The following is a 26053-nucleotide window of genomic DNA, read 5'->3' on the forward strand; positions in this document are numbered from 1 at the left end:
GTGAAATGTTCAGATTGTTGCCTGCCCATTATTCTCACCCCACCCACATATCAAATGACCTCGACTAGTCATGTGCAAACCCTACCCCTAACCTGGGTCACCACAGAGCCCCCTGCCTCTAAATGACCTGCTTAGATAGCTGTAGACACAAATACCTGTGCACCATCAGAAATCAGGACATTCATCTAAACCTTATATATAGTGTCCAGTGATCAGAAAAGCAGAACATAGACAGGAGGTAGACTTTTTTCACCTAGGGTAAAGGTTCAGTTTGCTGCCTTAGCCTGTATCTAGATACCCTAGGGCAGTGTTTCCCAACCAGGGTGCCTCCAGCTGTTTAAAAACTACAACTCCCAGCCAAAGGCTGTCCGGGCATGCTGGGAGTTGTAGTTTTGAAACAGCTGGAGGCACCCTGTTGGGAAACACTGCCCTAGGCTAAAGCAACATAGCTTGTTTCCACCCCTGTGAGCACTAAGTAATGCCCTTTTACTCCCATCCAACTACCCCCTGATTTGAATATATCTAGTATATTTTCTGACTAATGAAAGAAATAGCCAACACACAGAATACCTTCATATTATTGTAAAAAAAAGGTTCAGTTTGCTGTCTTAGCCTGTATATAGATAACCTAGGGGAGTGTTTCCCAACCAGGGTGCCTCCAGCTGTTTCAAAACTACAACTCCCAGCATGCCCGGACAGCCTTTGGCATGCTTGGAGTTGTAGTTTTGAAACAGCTGGAGGCACCCTGTTGGGAAATAGAGATGAGTGAACTTATAGTAAATTCGATTCGTCACGAACTTCTCGGCTCGGCAGTTGATGACTTATCCTGCGTAAATTAGTTCAGCCTTCAGGTGCTCCGGTGGGCTGGAAAAGGTGGATACAGTCCTAGGAAAGAGTCTCCTAGGACTGTATCCACCTTTTCCAGCCCACCGGAGCACATAAAAGCTGAACTAATTTATGCAGGAAAAGTCATCAACTGCCGAGCCGAGAAGTTCGTGACGAATCAAATTTACTGTAAGTTCGCTCATCTCTATTGGGAAACACTGCCCTAGGCTAAAGCAACATAGCTTGTTTGCACCCCTGTGAGCGCTAAGCAATGCCCTTTTATTCCCATCCAACTACCCCCTGATTTGACTATATCTAGTATATTTCCTGACTAATGAAAGAAATAGCCAACACACAGAGTACCTTCATATTATTGTAAAAAAAAAAATATATACAATTCTAATTAGATTTGTAAAACTGGGATTACACCCAAAATTAGTTTGCTATTTTATGTTATTTATTTATTTTTTGTTTCACTTAAAAAATAAATGCCCCCAATTTTTACCCCTACGATGCAGTTTTTTGTGTGTTTATTACAAAAAAAATGTTTGTATTAGTATAGGCATTTTCAGTACAAGTCTTCTGGTTCTTTCATCATGTGACTTTTATAGAGGATATCTATTAAAGTATAAGGCTAGGTTCACACTACGGAATTTCCGCCTGCAATTCCGCTTTGAAATTGCAGTCAGAAATTCGGCTTGCTAAAATGTATAGTGTAGTGAATGGGTTTCCGTTCACAAATTCACACTTCGGAATTTGTGAAGCGGAATTTGTGAATGGAAAATCCGCTTGGAAATTTCCGCCTGAAGAATTCTTCAGGCGGAAATACTCGCGGAACACATTGCAGTCTATTGGAGACTGCAGTGTCCGCACGGTCCTAGCGCCGACCGCACTCGGATTCTCCGGGCGAAAATTTTCTGCCCGGAGATTCCGTCATGTGAACCTAGCCTTAGGTTATGTTCACGTGGCGAAAAATTCCGCTTTTCCGCTCAAATTCTATGCAGAAAAGCAGAATTCCGCTAAAGTGGAATTTGAGTGGAATTCAAGCGGAATTTCTGTGTTTTGAAAACTCAGATTCCACTCGAATTCAGAAACCCGTCAACTTCAATGGGACTCGAATTGGATTTCTGCAAAATGTAAAGACGTCTTTAAATTTTGCACAATCTGGAATGCAGAATTTCCATGGCGGAAATTCCTCTGTGTGAATGGGACAGTGGTATCCCCGTTAAAGTTAATGTGCAGTAAATTTTGTGTAATTTCCGAGCAGAATTTTCCATAGGCTAGGGGCTTTAGGCTATGTTCACACGGGTAAATGTCTGTCTGGAATTCAGCAGGGATATTCCGCATGGACATTTGGTTGTAGCAGAGCCCCTTGATATCAATGGGATTCTGCTGCACTGTGCCCACGGCGGAATTTCCGCAGCAGTTGTCTCTGCCTCTGAAATCCTGATTCCGGGGACGTTCACACGTACAGGATCCTGCGCAGATTTGATGTGCAGGATTTGTAACTGCAGATTAGAAGCTGTGCTCACTCATTTAGTTTCTGCGTATACCCTCAAGGAAATAAAAAATAGAAATTGCATTTTTTCGGGTGTTTTTCTTTTCTTCCAGAGAAGTCTATGGGAGAAAACATTTTAAAAAGGAAGGAAAAAACGCCATACCGTCAGCATGCTGAGATTTAAAAAAACAGCCTCGGTGCCTAAAAATGCCCCAAAAGGGTAATGAAAATGCCCAAAATTCCCTATTGACTATAAGTGTAATTCCAGCTTTAGGGTACGTTCACACGTGCGGATTTACAGCGTATTTGACGCTGCTGATCCGCCGCTGAAGGACCTCTGTATGATGCCCTTAAATGTGCCTGCTCCGAGAGGCAATACGCCGCTCCGAGCAGACACACTGCAATGTGAGAGTCGCCGCGCATGCGCTTCCCCGGCTCAATGAGCTGGGCCGAGAGCTGCCGTGATGTGCGAGTATACTTCGCATGCTGGTGGCGACTCGCACATCGCAGTGTGTCTGCTCATAGCGGCGTATTGCCACTCCGAGCAGGCACATATAAAGGCAGCATATAGAAGGTCCTTCAGCAGCAAAAACCGCAGCGAAATACGCTGCGAAAATCCGCACGTCTGAACATACCCTCTGGCCACTTTTATTTTAGCATATTATGGGCGTAAGTCCTGACCCAATTAAAGGTCTAAGTACATAAATGGAAAACATCACAGGGAACTGTGGCTGTATTACACTCGCCTGAAACTGGCCTGACATAGAATGGAATCATATGGGCTGAATAATATCACTATCAAAATAATTTCCTCTGTAGCATACAGCTCCTAATAAGTACTGGAAGGACAAATCTTTTTTTAATAGAAATAATTTACAAATCTGTTTAACTTTCTGGCACCAGTTGATTTAAAAAAATTTTTTTTCCACCGGAGTACCCCTTTAAAAGAAATAACTAGTCCTGACCAATGGGAATTTGGAACATTTATTAGACAGGTTTTACAGATTTAATGTGTAGTCATTTATATTACTACAGTAGAATACAGCAGTCATTGAAGGATTTCACTACAATGTAACAAGTTTTGAAAGCATTGGAATGGTTTTTCGAGCTATTAGTTCATGACCAGATTTAACACTTTATTTACAGCCAATATTTGACTCAACAGTATAAGTGCACAGGTACAGGGAGCATTATGTAAGGAACACCAGTTTATTCATACCAGTGAAATAAATTAAGCCAATACATTAAAATAATTTTATTCACATTTTTCATACACATATTTTTTTTTATGTTTTTCAATACGCATTCTACATGTTCCAACATATCTCTCTTCTGCAGATCTTCTTCCCAACATATCCATATTGGTACAGTTTTAGGCCATGCAAATTAATGGGCTGAATTCAAAATAAACATCATTTTTGCAAAGTTCACGTCTGTGCATATGTTTCATTCTTTTATATCTGTATATCACCAACTTTATCACAAAATAAAATATCGAATGAAAGCAAATATAAAACTGAACCGATACCAGAAATAATTGTTTATATATAAAAAAAGAAACCCCCATATTGCTTATTTATATTTTATTCATATTGCCATATAGAAGCTTGAGTCCTTAGGGTGAATTTACATGAATTTATTCATGTTTATTTTGCCCCAATTTTCATATTTTTTCCCAAAATAGCAACATTGTGACAAAACAACAATAAAGTTCTCATGTAAATACTCCCTTTGGCAAATGTACAATGACGGGGTCAACCTAACATGCAAAAACTCCTTTAAACTATGGCACACGCACATTGCCAAATCCCAAACCTGTGTTGTATGGATGAGTAATTACACCTGTACCTCCATGTCCCTCCTATTTTTTAAGGAGATACAACCTGTCCAGAGGAAAAGTTGCTTAGTTGCCCATAGGAACCAATCAAATCGCTTCTTTCATTTTTGAAAAGGCCTCTGAAAGAGATCTGATTGGTTGCTATGGGCAACTCAGCAACTTTTCCTCTGGACAGGTTTTGATAAATCTCCCCCATAGTTTTTTTCCTCTAGGCCTCTGTACAAAAAACTCTTTTGACAACAATTTTTTTTCAACAGAGATACCATACAGTGTCCTTGTTTATGATTTTACCATGTGTATGGGCTCTAAAGGTGGACAGATCTTCAGGCAGTTTTTTTTCTATGTCAAAAGTCACATGATCTGGAGGAGGTGTTGCTGTGCTGCAGTGGGTGGATCATCACTGCAGCATAGGCACGCCCCTTGGAGACCATGTGACTTATGTCTATGATATTATCTCTGGTCACATGGAATGCTGGGAAAGGTCGTAGACAACCGTACAATAGAAAGACTTACACTACAGCACTTTTGGGTGTGGGTCCTGAGGTAATAGAAGCATATTACACAGTATTGTAACTACGCATCATGGGCTCAAAGGCTGAAGAAAAGAAAAATCTCCTGAAACTAAGGTTTTCACAATAAAAGTTATGTATGATAAGGAATCCTGTCAGGGTTTCATGCTGCTCATAGATCGCACAGCATAAATTTACTGACAGACTCCTCTTGACCTCAGCCAGTTTTAGCAGGGACTTTGAGCGGTGTTTTTTTTTTTTATCCTCATCTCTCAGGAGTCTATTACTTTTTTATTTTTACTTTTTTATTTTTCCATCAATATACCCTTGTGATGGCTTGTGTTTTTTTTAATGGATACATTTAAAGTGTACCTGTCATTTAAAAAACTTTTTATATAATGTAGAAAATAACATTATATGTATATTTGTAATATACATTGGTTAAAAGCAGGGGACAAGCAGGGCTCTGTGCACTGAGGACAAGCAGGGCTCTGTACACTGAGGACAAGCATGGCTCTGTGCACTGAGGACAAGCAGGGCTCTGGACACCGAGGACAAGCAGGGCTCTGTACACCGAGGACAAGCAGGGCTCTGTACACCGAGAACAAGCAGGGCTCTGTACACTGAGGACAAGCCAGGCTCTGTACACTGAGGACAAGCAGGGCTCTGTACACTGAGGACAAGCAAGGCTCTGTACACTGAGGACAAGCAGGGCTCCGTACACTGAGGACAAGCAGGGCTCCGTGCACTGAGGACAAGCAGGGCTCCGTACACTGAGGACAAGCAGAGCTCCGTACACTGAGGACAAGCAGGGCTCCGTACACTGAGGACAAGCAGGGCTCTGTACACTGAGGACAAGCAGGGCTCTGTACACTGAGAGCAAGGAGGGCTCTGTACACTGAGGACATGTGGGGCTCTGTACACTGAGGACAAGCAGGGCTCTGTACACTGAGGACAAGCAGGGCTCTGTACACTGAGGACAAGCAGGGCTCTGTACGCTGAGGACAAGCCAGGCTCTGTACACTGAGGGCAAGGAGGGCTCTGTACACTGAGGACAAGCAGGGCTCTGTACACTGAGGACAAGCAGGGCTCTGTACACTGAGGACAAGCAGGGCTCTGTGCACTAAGGACAAGCAGGGCTCCGTACACTGAGGAAAAGCAGGGCTCCGTACACTGAGGACAAGCATGGCGCTGTACACTGAGGACAAGCAGAGCTCTGTACACTGAGGACAAGCAGGGCTCTGTACACTGAGGGCAAGGAGGGCTCTGTACACTGAGGACAAGCATGGCTCTGTACACTGAGGACAATCAGGGCTCTCTACACTGAGGACAAGCAGGACTCTGTGCACTGAGGACAAGCAGGGCTCTGGACACCGAGGACAAGCAGGGCTCTGTACACCGAGGACAAGCAGGGCTCTGTACACAGAGGACAAGCAGGGCTCTGTACACTGAGGAAAAGCCAGGCTCTGTACACTGAGGACAAGCATGGCTCTGTACACTGAGGACAAGCCAGGCTCTGTACACTGAGGGCAAGGAGGGCTCTGTACACTGAGGACAAGCAGGGCTCTGTACACTGAGGACAAGCAGGGCTCTGTACACTGAGGACAAGCAGGGCTCTGTGCAGTGAGGACAAGCAGGGCTCTGTACAGTGAGGCTCTGTGACATGCTCCTGGCTCACACATCTGGATGATTGACAAGCCAGGAGTCTGTACAGAGCTCTGCTTGTCCTGCCATCACTTCCTGTATTTGGTCTTCTCACAGAGACACACAGGTAATAGCTGCAGGGACAGCATTATTCACCCAAAAATATACAAATGTTTTAACCAATATATATTACAAATATACATATAATGGTATTATCTACATTTCATAAAATATTTTTGTTAACTACAGGTACACTTTAATGTACCATAAATTTTATTAACTACATTTCATTTTTTGTGGGGAAGAATAAAAGAAAAAAAATGGCTATATTTTGGATTTTTTTTCCACAGCATTTACTATACTACAAACAATAACAAACAAGGGATTGTCAAAAAAAAAATGATCTTATCCCATATTCACAGGATAGTAGATAAGTATCTGATCACAGTGTGATCCCTCCTCAGAGACAGTCTGCTGTAGAAGGCACACACTCCATTCATTTGTACTGGAGCATGTGCCATCTACAACAAGCGCTCTCTTTGAAAGCCGGGGCTCTATTCTGGAGATCGAAGGGGGTCCCAGCAGTCGGATTAGGCTGGGTTCACATCCGGCATCCGGCATAGGTGAACTCAGCTTAAATCTTGACAGCACTGATGCCATAACCGATGACAACATGCATCAGTTGTCATTAGTTGTATGTCTGGCATCCGGCATCCAATGCATCCATTCTCCTGTCCGGTGCCTTCCGGTGTATCCAACCATCCGGCGTCAAAATTGGGACGCTGGACCATTCAAAAGAATGGGATTAGTTCTACTATCAGTTTCCCTCCCGTTCTCACTGGAGGGAAACTATGGCGGACAACTGAGAAATGTGAACCCAGCCTTAAAAGCCTTATAAAATAACATTACCTCTGAAATAAAGCATGTAAGGCCGGGTTCACATATATCAGGAGTCCGGCACAGTTTCCCTCCGGCGTGCACTGGAGGGAAACTGATGCTAGAACTGATCCCATTCGTTTGAATAGGACAGTTCACAATCATCTAGCGTCTTCATTTTGGCACCGGATGGTTGGACACACTGGATAGCACTGGACTTGCTGTCTGCCGTGCAGAAACAATGGACGCCCGATGCCATACAACTGATGATAACTTGTCATCAGTTGTGGCATCAGTTGCATCCAGATCTAGGCTGAGTTCACGTATGCCGGATGCCTGATACGTGTGAACCCAGCCTTATATGGATAAAAAAAATTAGCCTGTTCAAAAGCATACATACTTGCAGTTTAAAATGCGGTTGTAAACTGCATCATGATAATGGATTTACTTCAGTGCTAAATCGAGTTAATGAACAAGTCTACATAATCTTGTATTTAGGAAAATATAAAAACCCAAAAATCCATAAAGCAAAATTATTCAAACATTCCTTTTCTGTTTAGATGCCTGGAATAGAAGAGGGAACATTCCATGTACAGTCTGGTCAGGTTATTGAGTTTATGAACCTTGGCGTTCACCGGAATGATGACTGCAGAGTCTATGGATTATACGTCTAATGCTGAATATGAATAGGTACACAATGGAGCCTGCAGAATGTGTCAGTGTGTACTTTATACTAATTCCACTTTGTGTATTTTTTGCAGCTTTTCTACTTTAGAAATGAGGATTGAACCTGACTGCTGACCCACCGGCTATTAAGTGAGGAAAAGTAAATATATTAGTTGACACAATGAATACTACCCCATGGGCTGAGTGTATCATGTTACCACTTCACCTAGCATTCAGGGCTTTCTATGACATGTTCCAAGGGACAATTCTCAGCTTTCCCTTGGGGAGGACAACAAGGGCAGTGCCTTTGTCCACATTATCCTGGCCTCTTACTCGCTGTCACTCTCCCTGCTACTGACAGCTTCCCTGTGTCAATATATATAGAGGCCAAGTAACATGCACTCATCTGGGACTATGAAACTCCAACCATTTATCAAGTGACAGAGAGGCTGTGCAAGGAGAGTGCACACTCAGAATCAGCGCTTTGTGTGCACCCAGGCTTCATTAAGAATGTGTGGAGTTTACCTCTAAGTATTTGTAGTCAGTATTAGATTACAGAGGCAGATGCTGGCTGTAGCAACTTCATCTATTGCTTTAAGTTGCAATACGATTTCAATTATGTCCTTTCTTTTGTGAACACCCAAAAAATACAATGGGGGATAAGACTGTGCAGTGATTTGCAACTTTCAATCGCTGCGTAAAACCAGCGAAAGGCCATGTTCACACAGTGTAGAATTTTGTGGTGTATATTTTTTTATGTGCAAATTTTTTGGCCATAATTCCGATTAATGTGAGCGTAAAATAAAATGTCCCACTAAATTTTAGCCTAAGGCTGCAATACAAGGGTATTGTTTGGCCGACCATAATACGGAGCTAATGTTAATGTAAGGGGCTATTCACATGGGCAAATAAAATATAAGTATATTTCAAAAACATAGCGGCCCTGATTTACTAAGAGTGTTGTGTAGTTTTCTTTGTGGGTTTGAATTCCCTACAATTATTTTCCACGGTATTTACTAAGGTTTCCCTACATTTTCCACTTTCCCTACATTTTGCTTTTTTTACACATGCTCTGATCTGTCGGGTTTTCCTCAGCTGAAATCCACCACATTTTCTGTGGAAACCTTAATAAATATGCTGCTTTTTTGTGAAAATGTTGCGGACCCTTTTCTGTGACCACGACCCTTTTCCTGACAGCCACGTCCCTTTTTCGGGTTTTCTAAGTAAAATGGAGAGCTAGTCAGGTTTATTTTTTATTTTTGGCACAATGAGACAGAATTCTGGCGCATAACCTCACAAAAAATGTCAGGTTTACAATAGTAAATCAGGGCCAGCATGTGCTAGTTTTTGCAGTTGGAAAGGCTCATTGAAATACGGATGGATCTGTATGTGTCCTGTATTTCATCCATGCTGCATCAGTTTCCAACCTATTTTATATCCACTTTTAAAGTATCATTCAATTTCCTGCCGAGAAGACAGCCCATGAATACTTACTGTATAGAAATACTAAAGCTATACTGATGACATACTTTTTTCTCCCGAAATGTGTCTGTATTTCCGTCCTAATACCATTGTGTACCCATACGGTGTGAAAGTTTCTCCACAACATATAAATGCATTGGTGCTTTCACCACTAATAGAAGCCTATGTGTTGCATGGAAAATCCTAAGCACTCACCATCACATTCACCATCATTATTGTGGATCATAAATACATTGTTGGACGTTTTACAACTATGAAGATTGTGGGAGCATGAAACAGTTTGTACATATGTACACACACAATTGCATGAAACTGAAGAGTGACATAATAATTATACTTACTAGAGATGAAATTTGTAACTTCTCTCTTTTTTTTTATTTTTTTATTTTTTTTTGGGGGGGGGGGGGGGGGATTACTGCAGTTTTTAAGGTAAGGGCAGACGTGGCTCAAGTAGGAAGGAAAAGTATAAGTTCTTCCTTTATATTTCCCATTCCTTTTAAATACACTTCTGGCTTTGGCTAAAAAAGTAGCAGTGATAGTTTTCTTAAAAAGACCCAAAAAACCTTTGTGGAAACTTAGCCTTATAAATAATTTTTGCCTCTTCCAAATGGTCATGACCGATGGTGAAAATGGCTCCCCCGTTATCCTATATACCTATTATCACAGAAATGTTTCATCCAACAGTAACACAAATATTGGAGGAAGTTGCTGTGACCTTGTCATATGGGGAGGAGCCATGTACAAGCTGAGCTCAGAGTTTATGTTCGTTTGGGGGTTATTTACTCATTAAGCTATTTAATTCCTAGAAAAAATGTATGCACAAGGTAAAAAAAATAAAAAAAAACAACAAAAGAAGAGAAATTCTCTTTAAAAGCTACTAATGGGGAAAAAAACAGCTTTAGGTGGCATAATAATTGTTATCAGGCTGCCAATCCCCAGATATACTCATCTACTAGTGAGCGAGGCTTTCTAATAGTTGGCATTGAGACATGCAAATTCACAGGATAAGTGTATATTTGTAGTTCAAACTGATTTATTGTCTGTTTCATAAAGGTATTTATTTAGTTTTGTAAATATGTAAAAGAAATTACAAAAAGTATATCATTTTACCTGTACAGTTAGGGCAGCAATTGTAGAATAATGAATTAAATAATTAATTTTTTACATACATTTTTTATGTAACATCCAGTAATTGCTGTACTTTGGTGTTAAACTAGTTAATAATATTTCTACTTAGTTTTTGAATGGTTTAGCCCCGTATGAAAGGAACGATTATACTGCATGAGTAATAGATTCTATTAGGCCCTGCAAAATGCTGTTTTTATTGGAGTTGGATGACACAAGAGCTGCAGGCTAGTAACTGAGCCCTGGGTGCAGGATCAAATGCTTCCTCAGTCTGATTTTTTTTGTGGATGTCAGAAGATAGATATATAGATATGAGATCGATAGATATGAGATAGATAGTAGATAGATAGATAATAGATAGATAGATGATTGATAGATAGATGGATAGATGGATAGATGATAGATAGATAGATGGATAGATGATAGATAGATAAATAGATAGATGGATAGATAATAGATAGATTGATAGAGAATAGATAGATGATAGATAGATAGATAGTTAGATGATAGATACTGTAGATAGATAGAGATAGATAGATATGATATAGATATATAGATAGATAGATAGATGTAAATATAGATATAAGGATAGATAGATAATAGATGTAACTATAGATATAAGGATAGATAGATAATAGATAGAAAGATCGATTGATAGATAGATAGATAGATAGATGTGAAGATAGATAAAAGGATAGATAGATAGATAGATATAAGGATAGATACAAGCAGGAGAATACAACAGCTCTCTGCTAGCACAAAGATCTATATGAAATATGAAATGCTATATTGCTTTAAAGAAAAATGAAAAATTGAGGTGCTCAGCTTACCATAAAATGGGTGGGGTCCAGGAACCAACATGGAGGTAGCCACTCCCCCCATATGTGCAATACAAAAAAGGATAAGTTGGTCAGCACATACTGATACTGAAACACAACTATTGCATGGACTAGGCATGGACTAGGCTAGGCTAAATATACACAAGCAGGGGAATACAACAGCACATAATGAAAAATGAAAAATTGAGGTGCTTAGCTTACCATTTGGCCAAATAGTGTGGACCATCCCACCATGATAAGGTGACCTCATTGGTATGGATCCTACACTATGAATGTGCCTCTGAGCAGTCAGTTGCCAGACTTGTAACGTCTGGGACATCCAGCACCTTATAAAATTCATTATAGCAATATAGCATTTCAACACGTGCAATTGCTCACAGGACAACTCCAGGGACTGGCGCTAGAGGAAGTCCGCACCTGGCCAGCCTCCGAGAAGGCGACTGTAGGGCAGATCTTTGAAGGACTGTGCCAGGTATTTGACTCACATTCTCCATCAGAGGTACGTCTCCGGTTATATGAAAGGCGATAAAAGCCAGGTAAGACCTTTAGAGCGTATGCTGCAGCTCTGCAGAATGCCCCAGAAACTGTTCAGAAATCAGATGGCATAGCTCCCAAGCAGGGCAACAAGGTGTTAATGGACAGATTTATTGATGGGGCTCATAATAAGTGGGACAAAGCCCAGCTGAGAATGTTAGCGGTCCAAACCCCCAACCTGTCATTCCCCGCTTTCAAAAGACTGGCTATCCAAGTGATTGAGTCAGGAACTGAGTTAGAGGAAGTTTGTACACCCCTTTCACCCATTTAAGAGCCACTAGGGGCGGTAGCTAGACCTATACCACCACCATCACCAGCCCCCGCTCCGGTGTTAGGCAGGACATTGAATAACTGAATAAAGCTGTGAAGGAGCTTGCCACCCGGGCGCTCCACCTGACCGTGAACCACCCCTGCCTAGAAAACCTGCCCCTGCTCCCACAATTTCAATTACCGTAATCCTCCACCCAATAAATACTCAGGGACTCAAAGACCTTTTTGCACCTACTGTAACAAGTCGGGACATTGGAAAATGCAGAGTTGGGATTTAAATGGATTTCACCTGAGGTCGAGGAATGGCCCTCAGGAAAACAGTCATCAGGTCCAACCCCCCAACGACCAAAATCAGGACTCTCACTTTATGTCGCCTCCTGCCCCTACGTAAAAGGTATTGTAGAAGGTGTACCTTTAGAGGCATTGATAGATACAGGGTTACAAGTGTCTACAATACCTAAAAGTGTTTTTTTTAATCAGTATTGGGATGATAGCTTATTGTGTGAGCCTGATGATGTTAATTTCAGAGTAGTTGCGGGTAATGGGCAACCAATCCCCAGACATGGATACTTGGAGCCAACGATTCAATTGGGAGAGCATGTACTCACCGGGCAGGGAGTAATTGTAACTAATGTGACAGATAAGGGGTCTGCTGAGTTTATATTGGGGATGAACAATATGAAAAATTGTTTCGCTCTTTTCCCCATATGTCCCCTTTAGGCCAGCAGGCTGTGCAGCACCACATGAAAGTTCTACAGGCAAAGCAGAAGTTTGCCAACAAGCAAGGTGAAATCTGCTGAGTACGAGTTCAAGACATCATGTCGGTGACTTTACAACCCAATATGGAGACCATCATCTGGTGTCGTGCTTCCCGGAGTCAAGTATAGGGACTATCAGGCCCTGCTGGAACCTATGCAATTAGAAGATCATCTCTTGTCCTAGATGCAAGAAGCATTAGTAAACCTGTCTGATTCTGCTACTGTCTTAACCAAATATACTCCAGTAGCTCAGTTGTACCTCCTACAGTCAGAGGACATTGTGACAGAACACCTGGTGGCTCGACAGTGTGCAGCCCAAGTGGCCGAAGGATCCAGTGCGAGCCCTCCACAGCCCTGGTGGGCACAACTCCAGGTGGGAGACGACACTACTCCAAGGGACCAAGGCAATAGAGTCATCAATGTCGCCAAAAGGTACCATGATGCTTTCAGCAAACACCCCACAGACTTCGGGCATACTTCCATAATCCAACACAGAATCCTCACAGGCGACAGTCCCCCTATCAAGGAAAGACACCAACTGGTTGTGCCAGGCATGTACCAGACTGTCAAGAATATGCTGGCCGACATGAAAGAGGCAGACGCCACTTATCCTGGTCAAGAAGAAAGACAGAACCATCCGCTTCTGTGTCGACTACAGGAAACTGAACAATGTCACACATAAAGATGCTTACCCCTTTCCAAGGATCAAGGAGTCACTCACGGCCCTCGGGACGGCCGCTTACTTTTCCACCCTGGACTTAACCAGTGGACATTGGCAAGTGCCCATGGCCGTGGAGGATCGGGAGAAGACCGCCTTTGTGACTCCAATGGGGTTGTTCGACTTTAAAAAGTATGCCGTTTGGGCTATGTAATGCCCCCGCTACGTTCCAGCATCTGATGGAAAGGTGCCTGGGCCATCTGAATTTTCAAAGTCTTATTGTACCTGGACGATGTCATTGTGTATTCCAAGTCCTACCAGGAATACCTCAGACACAGACAGCGGTCCGAGCTCTTAAACGTCTGCTGACAGAACCACCCATCTTTGCGTATCCAGACTACAGTCAGCCATTCCGGCTATATACTGATGCCAGTTTTGAAGGTCTGGGAGCTGTCCTGTCCCAAGTCCAGGAAGGATAAGGGCGAGTGATCGCCTATGCCAGTTGTACCTAGCAAAGAGCAGAGAAGAATGATGCCAATTACAGCACATTCAAGTTGGAACTTCTCGCCCTGGTATGGGCCGTGACTGAAAAGTTCAAAGACTAATTGGATGCCACGCCTTTTACTGTCTACACGGATAATAACCCATTGGCCCACCTGAACAATGCCAAGTTGGGTGCTATCGAACAGCGTTGGGCTTTGAGATTAGCCAGTTACAGTTTCACCATCAAGTACAGAAGCAGCAAGTCAAATGTCAATGCTGATGTACTGACTGTCTCAGATGATCCCCGGCAAAGAACCACCCGTCAAAGACGTGTGGGAAGACGTGGAGATGCCCCCATTTTACCAACGGTTCGTGGACCTGAATGTTGTGACCGCCCTCATGGATGGTGAACCCAGGTCCGAAAAGGTTAAAGAAGACCTATACACTTGGAAGACTCTTCAGGACTAAAGTCGAGTCATTGGGAATCTGTTAGGCTACCTTCTGGCAAAAAAAGGTACCAACCCGTCTACGCCGGGCCCCGTGTGATTAAGAGATGAAACGTCTGTGGCGACAGAGGAAGCGACTGTTTGTGCACAAAGGACTGTTGTACCAAAATTCTTTGGATCCGGTCTCTGGTGATCAACTTCATCAGATTCTGGTTCCCCCGAAGAGATGCGGCGAATGTCCACAAGACCGAAGCTACTGATAGGCAAAGATTCTATTAGATCAGAATGTGGAGTGACATTGAGAAATGGTGCAGTGAGTGTGCAGTCTGCAACGTCACCAAGAATGTGCGTAAGGATGCAACAGCACACCTCCATTCCATCCAGAGTGAAAGGCCCAATTAGTTGGTCACGCTAGACCATGTCTAACTGTCTCCTAACCCGGTCCGGGTATACTTATGCTCTCACCATGGTGGATCATTGCTCCAAATGGGTTGTCATGTAAAGGTAATATTGTTATATTGTCTAAAGTATGTATAGTGTTCTGAGGAGAAGTAGCTTCTGCCGATGAGCCCTAGCATCTAAAGTATCGGGTAAAAAGCCTCTGGCAGCCCGATCCGAATCAGGTGTGTATAATGTGTTACGTATGCAGTTACAAGGTTTACAAATCCCACATGTTCAAGATCCCATAACCCAAGGAGCATGTAAGGACATTGTCAACAGATGCCACATGGACTCATCCCCAGTTATTTGTTATTCCTTACTCAGACCTGTGAAGGACATTCGGAATTAATGCCACAGGAACTGTTGTCATCACCAGACCCCAGTGGCCACTTCAGTCGTCTGCCCTCCAGGACTGGGCGCCGAGGACAGCAGTGTTTAAGAGGGAGAGTTTGTGGTGGCCCAGTACAGGAGTTGAACCCCTGTACCCTAGCTGCCCTGTCAGACAGCCTCCCTGCAGTGTCCTCTGGGCCCCCTGCACCTGTGCCCCTTGTATAGTTATCTTTATGCTGTGTATTGTATATAAAAGTGTTATGTCTTTAAGAACCATTGACATGTGATTAACCAGTGTCATGTGATTGTAACCCAGTGAGGTATCAGTGACCATGTGACCTTAGGGTGAACTATGGGACCCCTCCTAGTCTCCCCTATATAAGCTCTGGGAGGAGCTAGCTCGTTCTCTTGATTTCCAGTTAAGTCTTTGCTGAGGTCCAGTGCAGTCAAGTCCTAAGAGTGTGTCTGGAGTCCAGAGGAGGCCTCAAGTTAACCACGCATCCACAAGTCTACAAGTCCACAACTCCCAGGTCCCAGTCAGAGCCTGGTAAGCAACAAACGGGGTAAAGTCAGTCTCAGTCAAGTCAGTCAAAGCCAACCTATCTTCAGTCAGCGTGGCCTGCATCAAAATTGTCCCAGTCCACTGCAAGTCCCAGTAAGCCCTAAGGTCTCTAAAGTCACTGGTCACCTCCGATGGCCTAGCTAAGCTGTATAGACTATTCCACCTGTCTAACTCAGTAAAGCTGCCGTTGTTCCGTATCTTGGTGTCGGAGTCATTATTACCCCGTGCCTAGCCCAGCATCCAGCCGTATATCTTCGGGTAGTATTGAGGATAAACCACGCCCTGGCATCACAAACATAAGGGGTTAATGCCATATTTCCCAAGTGCAATTCCATCTGCCCTCATCACACTCTCTACCACAAGTCTTCCCTACCTCATGGTACTGTTATGGTTCAATGTCACACACTTTGATTTACACTTCCTCTTACTCTTTGTAGGCTGAGATGCTGATACTAAATAGGGAGTTACAAGCCTTTGGCTGAGGTAGGAAAAGATCAGATATGTCAGATGCGGACAAGTTTGTGTGTGTATATATATATATATATATATATATATATATATATGTGTGTGTGTGTGTGTGTGTGTGTGCAAGTAGGAGAAGGAGAGGCTAAATAAAATTAAAACAATACCTCTACACCAGGATCACATTTTACTACTACATAGTAACTGCATATTACCACAACACTAGAGCTGAGTAATTGTAGTTAAGTGAACATGTAACCTCGATTATGACTATAATGAGCGATTATGAGGACCACCACCCCTTACATGCCACACCCCATTTTGCATGCAATACCATAGAATTTTGGTATTGGTTATTTATAATTAATTACCCAAATCTAAAATATTTATTTATATATATATATATATATACAAATCCAAGGAGAGCAGAAAAAAGCACAGGTGCCGGCAGGTTAAGGCTTTAGTCACAGGCCAGCAAATCCAGCGATGAAAAAGTCCACTGTAGTATAGTGATGAAAGAGAGTTAGCTTTTATTCCATCACAGCGTCAGAAGATGCCATTAACAGTAGTCTTAGACAGGGTTGAAGAACAGCTGAGGAGTATTGTGCAGATTTTCATAAATGGTGTACAGTGTCAGAATGGAATGATCCTGCGCTTAGGTGTCAGGTCAGACTGGGATGATCTGATGCTATTAAGGATGTCCTTGTTAGTTATCCCTCACCTGACTCCTTAGAACAGGCTATGACATTAGCTGTATGACTTGACCGACGCCTAAGAGAGAGAAAACGTGAATGGTCTGTTTCTTCTGTTTCTCATTCTTCTACCACCATGTTGTCTCCTTCTACTTTCTCTCCTGTCTCTTCTGAGAAACCTATGCAAATAGAGAAGTTGTCCTCTCAGGAGAGAAGATCCATCTGGAAGGATAAGAATTCATATTTCTTTCATGGTGAACAGGACACCGGATACAAACCTGTCTCCAAACATCAGCAGCCGGGAAACCCCAGCGCCTAAATGATAATCGAGGAAATCATTTTGGTGCACAGGTATCTCCGAAATTGTTTTCTAAACTTTTGTTGCCAGTTCAAATATTTTTTCTTGAAAAGTCTGTATCTGGTAAAGTATTTGTTGATTCAGACTCTGCTGCCAATTTTGTTGATCTGAATTTTATTAAGTCTTCATTGCTGGAGTGGATTATACACCCTTGTCAGGGGATTGTGTTTATTCTTCCTCTCCAGAGGTGGGATTACTGGTGGGCTCATTGCATTTTAAAAGAATCACATTTCTTGTTTTGGAAAATTTGTCGGTAAATGTAATCCTGGGTTTACCCTGGTTAAGAAGACACAATCCTTTCTTTGATTGGTCCTCTGGGGAACTCATCAAGTGGGGGTCTGACTATATTTCCTCTTGTGTTGTAACTTGGTATGGCCCAAAGTAATCTACCTGAATTTGTTTCTGATTTTTATGACGAATCCTCTACTTTGCCCCCACACCGAGATTAGGATTGTGCTATTGAACTTGTACCTGATGCCAAGTATCCTAAAGGGGCGAATTTATAATTTGTCTGGTCCTGAAAGGGGAGCTATGAAAGATTATATCCAGTCAAGTTTGCAAAAGGGTCACATTTGTCCATTTGTGTCTCCTATGGGAGCAGGTTTCTTCTTTGTGGCAAAGAAAGATAGAGGGTTAAGGCCTTGAATCGATTATCGGGGTCTGAATAAGATTACTGTTAAAAATCAATAACCTTTGCCTCTTATTCCAGATTTGTTTATTCAAATACAGGGGGCATGTTGGTTTACTAAACTTGATCTTCGAGGGGCCTATAACTTTATCAGAATCAAGAAGGGTGACAAATAGAAAACTGCTTTTAACACTCCCGAAGGACATTTTGAATATCTGGTAATGCCCTTTGGTCTCAGTAATGCACCAGCAGTTTTTCAGAATTTGGTCAATGATATTTTTTGGAAATTTGTGGGAAAATGCCTAGTGGTTAATCTTGACGATATTTAAATTTTTTTTTCATGACTGGTCATCTAATGTAAATCATGTACGTTCTGTCCTGCAGGTACTTCGTCAAAACAAATTATTTGTCAAACTTGTGAAATGTGTCTTTGGTGTCAAAGAGGTACAATTATTGGGGTATATTTTAACTCCAGGACATTTCAAAATGGATCCTGATGCGGCCTTCTTCTCTAAAGGCTTTACAACGGTTTCAGGGCTTTGCAAACTACTACAGAAAATGTATTAAAAATGTTTCTATCATCACAAAACCATTAACTGATTTGACTCGCAAAGGAGCAGATCTGGTTAACTGGTCCGCGGAGGCAGAGGCAGCTTTTAAACATCTTAAAGGGTGTTTTATCTCCGCTCCCATATTAGTCCAACCCGATCATTCCAAGCCTTTTATTGTTGAGGTTGATGCTTCTGAGGTCGGTGCTGGAGCAGTAATGTCTCAGGGAACTGCTTCTCTTACTAATTTACATCCTTGTGCTTTTTTCTCTTTATACAATTATGATGTTAGTAATCGGGAACTTTTGGCAATCAAGTGGTTTTTTTGAGGAATGTAGACATTATCTGGAAGGGGCGGTTCCTCAGATTACGGTTATTACTGATCACAAAAATTTTACTTTCCTAGAATCTGCTAAACGTCTCAATCCTCGTCAGGCTTATTGGGCCTTGTTCTTTACTCTGTCCATACTTTCTTCCATAACACAGTTGAAGTCACCCTGGATGAAAACCGGACAATTCTCCCTACTCAAACAGTACTCATATATCACCTCTAGAACCCTAGGTGAAAACGGGGGCGGGACATATACGAAAGCTAAAATGCACACTAACCCCTCCACTCTCCCATGTAAAACGACAAATCTGCCATATGCATCTATAAATGTATCCAATGTTTCCCACTTCACCTTCCTGTGAATAAAAACCGATACACCTCTTGAATGTGAAGTAAAGACTGAGTGGTAACAGTGTGACCACCAATTCCTATTCAAAATATTTTTACTATAATTTGTAAAATGTGTCTCTAAAAGACCCACAATCCCAGGTAAATAATTTTTTACAGCATTCATTACCATTAATCTTTTAACTTGATCCCCCAACCCCCTAATATTCCACGTGATTATTCGTGTATTCATTCAAAATTCTTAAAATAATAAACACACCATAAAACATTTCTTCTAACAAATATTAAATATACCAAGTGATAATTAACAACCATGTGGCCCGTAATGTAATCCAACACGAGTACCATGCGCCCTGGTGTCTGAGGTACATATATTGTGGACCCCTGCTTTCTGATTCAGAAACATCCCTACGGATGTTAAATGAGGGGCCATCCAATTTGTCCCAGGGGGACAAAACCAGAAAAAGAGAAAAAGAGGAAAAGAGAAGGTTAAAAAATAAAAAAAATAAAAAATCTCTTATTAGCGTAATATCCTTCCCAATTCCGCCAACCTGCCCTGCCAAAGTGTCTATTGAGTTATTGCATTTATTTATCGCCTCTAAAATGGTATCTAGTGTAGTTGGGGTTGCATCTTTACCCGACTCACAACTGGAGTCCTTGTTCTTGTTTTGCCCCCGGCTCCTGGGTGCCACCCCAGGGGAGGCCAGGTATTTATCCATCTTCCCCATATTTTGGCCTTTAACCGGACTGGTTGAGTTCCGCTTGGGAGGCATGACTATTTGATTCCCCAATTATTAACTCTTATAACCTTTATCCTAAGTGGAAAAGCTCGTAACTTCACAACATACTATTCAGCGCACTACCAAACAGAATTTTTTTTAATTTATTTTATTTTTTTCCCGCAGGACAGGTGGTTAACTGGACTCCACAGAATACTTCGTGCAGCCCCGCACACAGGACACAGTCTCAGTTAGAGTCTCTCTTAAGGCTGATACCATATACGTCTTTACACATCAAACATCAGTACCACTCAGGTAGATAATTTCCTTTAAGCCGTTGTAAGGGGGCCCACAATCCAGACAGTCTTATTTAATTGACTCTGGGACTGCTCCCAGATGGCCCTATAGCCCCCGTCAGACTCTCCTAATTTGCAATAGCTATATTAGCCCCTGTCAGCCTTATGTGTACTTCAGAGCGGGCACATAAGCAGCAAGTCACTACAGGTATAGGTTTATCTCACCACTTGTCCTCTCGCTGCCGTACCACGCCGCTATCTCTCTCGTCCACACCAGCGGTATCCCCAACTCGCTCTCCAACCACCGCACCGCGGTTTCACCGGCGTCTCCAGTCACTCAGGGGTCACGTGTGGCAGCACGTCATCCCCGCCACGTGACCCGGCACCTAGTCAGCTGACCCGCCGACCGAAGGCAGAGCATTTCCGCCGGGATCCTTGCTCCTCCTAACCCCACAGCAAGCGCCAGCGGAGCAGGGGGATAAATAATAGTCCGGCTGACAGGGGCACAATGTATCCGACTGCAGGTAACCAAATCCGTCCTTCAGGGTAAAGCTCGCAGCCCCATCTTGGAGCCGCTACCAAGGGGCTTCAGAGCATCAAGGCTGGTAGGAGGAGCTACCTTCCACTTCCTCCCGTCATGCCGTCCTCCAACCGGCCTTGTTCTTTACTCAATATAATTTTGTCATTACATATCGTCAGGGTACTAAGAATGTCAAGGCTGATGCCTTATCTCAGAGTTTCAATGCTCCTCAGCCTATTGATTCTAATCCTGAGACAATTCTCCCGGAAGGTGTGGTAATTTCAGCACTGTACTCAGATTTAACTTCGGAGGTTTTGGATAATCAAGGTTTGGTTCCTCCAGAAACTCCTAGGGGGACATTTATCACTGTTTGCTTATGTATTCCTTTTTTTTAGTTATTTTTTTTCTCACAATTTTTTTTTTTGCTTATGTGCAACTTATTTATCAACTGCTTTCAGCCTGTTGATAAATTTCTTTCATGTAAGCAATTTTACTTTTTTTGCTTTGGTAGTGGCTTTTTCTGCTCCATGTCTGAGCTGGAGTAAATTTAGTAGGTTTTTTCATGTAATGCGACTTTTTTGCGACTTTCGCACTTGATCAATCTCTGACCACTGCAGGTCAAAAATCACTTTTGGCTTTGGAAAGCAAGATTTTTATTTTTTGCTTAGGACACTGCACAATCAAAAAGTCGCAGAAAAAAGAGAGTAGTCGCAAGTGCGACTTTTTTTGCGACAATTTTAAGCAAAAAAAAACCTACTAAATGCTTTGATAAATGTCCCCCCTAGTGGCAAAATCTTTGTACCCAGTCAGTTTCATTTCCGAATTATTGAGGAATGTCATTGTTCCCTGTTGGCTGGTCATCCAGGTCTTCAGGGTACAAGGAAACTGCTTCGAAGGAAATTTTGGTGGCCAACTCTCAACAGGGATGTGGAGGCTTTTGTGACTGTATGTGAAGTTTGTGCTCGAGCAAAGACTCCTCGGACACGTCCCACTGGAGAGTTGTGTCTGTTATCTATTCCTAAGAGGCCTTGGACTCATATTTCTATGGATTTTATGACTGATCTGACTCCATTTGAGAGAAAAACTGTTTTATGGGTGGTGGACAGGTTTAGTAAACAATGTCATCTCATTCCTTTGAGGAAACTGCCTTCAGCTAAAACTCTTGCTTATTTATTTTTAAGACATGTTGTTAGGTATCATGGGGTACCGGAGAATATTGTATCTGAGCGAGGGGTACAATTTGTCTCTAAATTTTGGCAAGCTTTTTTGGAGTTGGAAGTTGAATTGTCCTTTTCTTCTGCTTTTCATCCACAATCTAATGGTCAAACAGAAAGAATGAATCAGAATGTTGAACAGTACCTTAGATGCTACTTGGCAGATAGACAAGACGAATGGTTTTCTTTTTTGTCTCTTGCTAAGTTTGCCTTGAATAATCGATATAATTCCTCTATCGGCATGTCACCATTCTTCTTTGTATATGGGTTCCAGTCTTTTTTTTTTTTTTTCTGTACTACCATTAGTGATAACCCTGAGGTCGAAACAACTATAAGTAAACTGTACACAGATTGGGCCCAGGTTCAGGAGAACCTGAGAAAAGCTCAAGAGATACAAAGTATAGTACTTGCGGCATTAAATTTAAAGTAGGTGATAAGGTGTGGCTTTCTACAAAAAATTTACATCTCAAGGTTCCGTCTAAAAAGTTGGCTTCGCATTTTATTGGACCTTATGAGATAACGGAAGTAATCAATCTGGTCTGTTATTGATTGAAATTGCCTAGTTCATTTAAGGTCCATAATGTTTTCCATTGCTCTTTACACAATCCCCTATTTCTGATCCTCCTCCTCCAGTTAAAATTTATGGTGAACTGGAGTATGAAGTGTTCAAAATATTGGACAGTTGTCAAGTGCAAAACTCTGTCCAATATTTGGTTCATTAGAAAGGGTACTGTCCGAAGGAGAGGTCGTGGGTTACAGCATCATCCATTCATGCTCCCACCTTGGTTAAGGAATTCCATGACTCTCATCCGGACAAACCCAGACCCAAATTTAAGGGTCTGGTGGCCCCTCCTAAAAGGGGGTGGGGACTGTCGGAACCGTAGGGTTAATCTGCTCTGAAGCTTCTTTGTTTTGGTTTTGCTGCTAAGACTATACCACTCTGTTTCTGAGTGTGATTAGCATCTATCTATCAGACTCCTCTTGCCTGATACACACGTGTATATAAAGAAGCCTTTCACATCCAGGCTTTGCCTGTGAAAGAGTTCTTCTCCTGTAGCATTATATCCTGTTATTCCAGTTATCCTGTTATTTGATCTTAGCTTGGCTTCTTGACCCTTCTCCTATATTTGCAAATTTGTACCTCAACTTTTCCCGATACCGACTCGGCTAGTGGACTCTGACTTATTGTGATTGTTTAGATTCATTTCTGTTAGTTTGTGTGCTTTCTGACGTTTTCCCGACCTGAGACTGTTTTTTTTTTTGTAGTTTATTTTGTTGACGGTGACTTACTTAGGAAGGGACCGGCGCCATGGTTTTTGATCCGCTATTCAGGGTCAGAGGGAGTAGGTGAGATCAGGGCTGCTCTCCTTCCCTGCCCGGACGTGACACTGTCTGTCTATTGTACATATTTACTGTATAATATGTCCATCTATTTAGCTTAGTTCAACATCTTAGATATAAGTTTGTTTTATTTTTGTTTAATGTTCATATTGTAAACAAGAGTAAGATATTTTGTCTTTTTTCACACAGTTTATGATAGCTCATGTATGCAAAGAATTCAAGTGTATGGCCAGGCTGCCTCGTGTGAAACATAACAATACAGAATGCAGCACATTTAGTATAATCAATCACAGAAACTTGTATTTATTGTTCATCTTACACCCTTTCCAGATGACCTAAAGACTTTCCAATTGCAATTGCCTTCTCTGCTGCAGGCCCAGCTAGTATCATCCCAGCATAACCTTCACAGTTGGAGTATTAATACCAAGATTCTTATGATTATTACTCTAGGTTAGTTCTGCAGTATCATGTGCATGTGTTTATTTACAAAATGGAAATCTTGTTATAAATTAAACAGACCAAGTGTATCAGATGGACCGTATTACAGAATGAGCGTTATGCATATGTTTGTCTTTTTTTGGCTTTGTCATAGATATTTTTGTTGCTCACTAGCCCAGTTCCAGCTATATCTTCCATTTAGAAAAGTGTTCTGCCATGAATTGGTTCTTTCCTGATCTGACTTTTGATCCAAGTCGTATGACTCCTGATCGGTCCTGATCTTGACCATAGCGTTGCTCCTGGATATTGTTTGTTTAGCACCTGTTATCCTCCTCTTGGCTCTGACCATTGGTTTTTTTCCCTGACTAATTTCCAATCAGTTACGATTCTGGGGATTTTTCCCATAGGGGAAATTTATCAAGAGTAGTGTAGGGGAACAATTTTTATACATCCTTAATGTGTGTGGTGGTAATGTGTTCGTGCGTCAAATTTATTAAATGGTTGTATGTCATGTGATAAATATGGTGCTAGTATACAATTTTAAATTACACTTTAGTACACCACTTTGTATGGTTCCAACTCTGCAACTTTTTTTGCGACTTTTTAACCTGTTGCACCAAAATGAGTGACTTTAAAAAAAAAATAAAAATAAATTTGTCCAGAGACAGAGCTACACAATTTTATAAAAAAGTTTCTGAAGCAAAAGTCACAATAAAAAAGTCTCTTAACAGCCCCCTCCATATATTTTAATGGGAAAGCCGTTCAGCTATCTTCGGCTCTCCCATAAAGATGTCGGCTTTGTCCGGGGGGTTGTGGCGCTGCATTCCCGGGGAGAGCCGGGGCCCGTACAGGAGATCGTGGTCAGAGCCCCCATGATCTAAAACTCCTAACCTGCAGATAGGGGATAGGTTTTTTGGCATGAGACTTCTCCTTTTATGTGCTCTAGGTTGCCTGTGCACACAATGGGGGAGATTTATCGAAATTTGTGCAGAGGAAAAGTTGCCCAGTTGCCCATAGCAACCAATCAGATTTCTTCTTTCATTTTTAACTAGACCTCTGCAAAATTAAAGAAGGGATCAGATTGATTGCTATGGGCAACTAGGCAAATTTTCCTCTGCACAGGTTTTGATAAATCTCCCCCAATATGTTAAAAATGTGGATGCAATTTTGCAGCTGCGTAAATAAGTGACATGTCACTGTGTGCAGAGATAACCAGTTTCCCATACACTTACATAGAGCACATTAATTGTAAAAATACAATTTGGCCGTGATTTTGTGGATGCATTTTTACAAATGAAATATGTCTGAAAAAACACTGTGTAAACCTGACCTCAGATAACAGTTCTTTCTGATGTCCCCCCCCCCCCCCCCCCCAAACGCCTGTCATTTTGCCTAAATATCTGTTTTATAGTGGAGATTTTTTTCTCCTTGTAGCCAGAGGACAATGATCTTGCTGGCTCATATTCATTTTTAGTGCATCAGAATTTGTTAGAGCTCAAAACTGTTTTGATAATTTTTTCCCCTCAAAGTAATAACATTAAAAGATATAGTGCTGATACGGGGGGCACTGGGGATTAAACAGCTTGCTGGATCACAGCCTGTATCAATATTCTGCTGAGCTTCATCATCTCAATTACTCAGACTCTCCAAGTCAGGACTGATAACTACAAGATGGCCGCATGAAACAACAGGCTTCAAGAACTTCGATCCAGAACACTTAGCATAGAATATCATTGAATGAAATATAGTCACTATAAAGTTATGTCTAGCAACTTATTTCAATTAAACTAGAGACAAATATATTCCTGTTTAAAAAGGTTGTTCCCCTAAGGATCAATGTCACTGCTGCAAATATCACCGCAGCAAAAGTCCGTTTTTGTACCCAAAATCGTAGCCTACCACAGTTTTTGGTCCGGGTGAAAAACCATATTGAAACTGTATACGTTTTTTTTTAACTGTAGAGAACCGTATGTGCGTACTGTTCCATCCGGTTTGCACCATACAGTTTTTGACTTTGCACATGCGCAGTGCACGCCGGAAGTGTTCTTGGAATTTCAATCGAACAAGTGAAACTTTATTCATAATGGAGTGAAAAGTTAAAAATGTATACTTTTTTTTTTTCTTAAAAAACGGATGCAACCGGACATCATTTTTCAAACCGTATACGGGTTAAACATTTGTACACGTTTTGTTACAGTTTAGTCCGGTTTTGAGGAATCTGTTTTTGATCAAAAACCTGATACGGGAACTGTATTGCAAAAACGTGGTGTGAATGCAGCCTAAGTAAAATATCCACTTACTACTTGGCTTCTGCTTTACTAACATGAGGACATGTTTTTTTATGTAAATCCCTTTGCATCACGTTATATACTATG

At 41.8% G+C, this 26053-nt stretch overlaps 1 long non-coding RNA gene across 1 annotated transcript in view; it reads left to right on the top strand.

Moving 5' to 3' along the window:
• The window catches only part of LOC130274138 (uncharacterized), a 54494-nt gene extending 30778 nt beyond the window's left edge, over positions 1 to 23716 (top strand). The window contains exons 2-4 of the long non-coding RNA XR_008844259.1: positions 7750 to 7879; positions 7951 to 8005; positions 23571 to 23716. This is a non-coding gene — a long non-coding RNA (uncharacterized LOC130274138). The remainder of the gene's footprint in view (positions 1 to 7749; positions 7880 to 7950; positions 8006 to 23570) is intronic.
• Positions 23717 to 26053: the final 2337 nt, after the last annotated feature.

This window comes from Hyla sarda, chromosome 5 (genome assembly GCF_029499605.1).
Source record: "Hyla sarda isolate aHylSar1 chromosome 5, aHylSar1.hap1, whole genome shotgun sequence".
Lineage (NCBI taxonomy): Eukaryota > Metazoa > Chordata > Amphibia > Anura > Hylidae > Hyla > Hyla sarda.